Here is a 2,500-nt window from a genome sequence, read left to right as displayed (position 1 = left end):
ACTGTCGGGTAAAAAGTTCGAGGCGGTGGCTGTCTTCTGCCTGACTGTCTTCTGCCTGACGATCATTGCGTCCGTGCAAACGAAAGGAGCGAAGAGTACAAGGGGATGAGACAGCGAAGGGGAGAGTGGCATGCCGTGAGTACACACGTGGGATGAAGGGCTCCTCACACCCGCTGCGCCGCTACACTCATCCCATTCTGGGAAATGTCAAGAAGCTTAACTGTTGCACACGCAACTTGTGATTTCAATCGACTGAAACGACTAACAGAGTTATCTCCCTGTAATTTCTTCCTTTGACAAATTAGAATTCATTCTCGATAATTAAGCACTGTTGAAGTCATTTAAACATGAACCCGGATGCTAATTAAGCATGCAATCAACTGGGGACGCGTCCGAAGCCTTACCCTTTAATCAGATAGTAACATGCTTAGCACTATGGGTGAGTAATTGCACATATCAAAATATTGAACGAAAGGCCATAAACCCTAAGGGGATAGTCGCCAACCACCACCAGGACGGTCGCAGTCCCACCCCCTCGTGCCGTGACGATTGTACCCCCGTTAAAAAGCCACCCCCGGCCCACCTCCCACCCGACAACGTGCAGTCAAGTGGCAGACGGAAAACTTGACCCACAGAATGAGAAAATGTTTCGGAGAACAGGAAAATCATATAATTATTCCATTCGTGCTTACATATCCTATTCTGCAGTGTAACTTCAACTTGCCCTTACATGCTCATACCACGAAAAAAAAAAAAAAAACGAATTTGCTTCTATTTTGGACAATTCCATTAGTCAATTAAGTTGCGGTGCCGAACCACTACCGGAATGGAATATCTAAACCGTGGACGTGGAAGTTGGCTTCGGCCGAAACACAGCATGAGAACGCCCTTGGGCACCAGTGTGCATATCAAACTAGAGTAAAAATCACAGTAAGGAGAACAATTATTTCCCGCAGAGCAGCTTTTGCTTCCCTCTTTCCCCCTCCGATCCACGCCCACAAAAACGGCATGAGAACGCCGCCCGCAAAACCCAGAACGCCCCAACTTCCCACAACTTGAAAACTCGCAACTCCCGGCGTCTCTTCCTGTGCGGCAACCCTCGAGCCGTTCGCAAATGTCGTCGCCTCACGCAAAGGGACTCCTCGCGGGCGCTATTCGGGGATTAAATTCCCCTCGCAACTCGCCATTTACCCCGGCGAAACCGCTTTCCTTTCAGGAGGCCTCCGGTCTCGGTTTCACCCCGTCACAGGCAGCGGTGGCTGCTCATCTCCACCTACGACCCCCGGAGGAAACTTCGACTCGCCCGCCAGAGCCCTTCCATGCTCACGCACCGGCCGACTGGAATTTCTCTCCATTATCATTTTCCTTTTGGCTAGAGCGTACTTGCTCTTCGAAACGCGCGCGCCTCTTACAACCAAGAAGAACTGCCCGACGCTTCAATTGACACCTACGGGAGCAAAGGCTAAGGGGAAGGAGGGCGCCCAGTCGGGAGGAGAGGACGGGAGAGGGATGGAGGAGGGAGGAGGGTGAAGGGGGGGGGGGCTGAGCTGGTCACCCATGAGTGCAGAAGAAAAGAGTAGGAAGTTTCCAGTCCGAAGATGGCTGGAACTGACCCATGTGTGTAACCGCAGGAGCATCTTATTCCGCGGCCGGTGTGACGCCGAGGGATTAGGTTCAACCGCACTCCACCTCGCAGTCCGTCCCGCCGTCCCGCCGCCCCGCCGCCCCGCCTACACCCGCCGCCTTCACCGCCGCCGTCGCCGCCTCTTGCATCTCTCAACTACAGCTTTTCGGAGTCGCCGCTCCGCCGGTCGCATTGCCGCAGTTTCTCTTCCAGCTCCTGCGTCTGTTTCTCCACTCCGAAGAGCTGGAGCAATTCAGGGCCTCCCTCCATCAGCCCCGCCGGCCGCAGTTCCACCGGCCTTTCCTCCGCCGCGAGCCAGAGATCCGCTCGGCAGGCACCTGCGGCAGCTCCGTCAGCCCCGCACAACTGCGCCTACTCGCGACCGCCATTTAGCACTGCCATTAGCGGGCAGCTTTTCCCCACGACCCTCGCTGCGTAGACGCACTGTAACGGCCCATACGTGCAAATGGTACATTCAACCACGCACACAAAAGGGTTCAAAATCCGGTACACTTCGCATTTCCGCTGGGTTGTTCCCCTCCGGAGGGAGATCGCGGCCAGGTCGCGGTGGCTGACGGGAACACGTGCCGTCGCAGCAAAGCCACGGGGAGCGGAGGCGTGTGCAAGCCGCCAAGCGAGGAAAGCACGCTCGTACGCACGCACGAACGCAACTCGCAGTAAAAGTATCCAGACATAAAACACGAAAGGCGTCGTCATCACCAAGTCTCCTAAGTCACTGGGAAGTCAGTCGAGCATCAGAAAGAAATCTGAACTGTCAGCTGTGAGTCATCCAGAAAGGGGGAGAAGAAGAAGAGGCGGAGCAGGAGGAAGCGCCAAGCAAAACCCGGCAGGAGCGCCGTCCGTTCCCTCGTGGCA

At 55.3% G+C, this 2,500-nt stretch overlaps 1 protein-coding gene across 15 annotated transcripts in view; it reads right to left on the bottom strand.

The window, feature by feature from the left end:
- The window catches only part of LOC113821134 (MAP/microtubule affinity-regulating kinase 3), a 143,464-nt gene that overhangs the window by 98,199 nt on the left and 42,765 nt on the right, over positions 1-2,500 (bottom strand). The window lies entirely within an intron of this gene.

This window comes from Penaeus vannamei, chromosome 20 (assembly GCF_042767895.1).
Source record: "Penaeus vannamei isolate JL-2024 chromosome 20, ASM4276789v1, whole genome shotgun sequence".
Lineage (NCBI taxonomy): Eukaryota > Metazoa > Arthropoda > Malacostraca > Decapoda > Penaeidae > Penaeus > Penaeus vannamei.
Note: the sequence above shows the minus strand (reverse complement) of the source record. Positions and strands in the feature narration are given on the sequence as shown.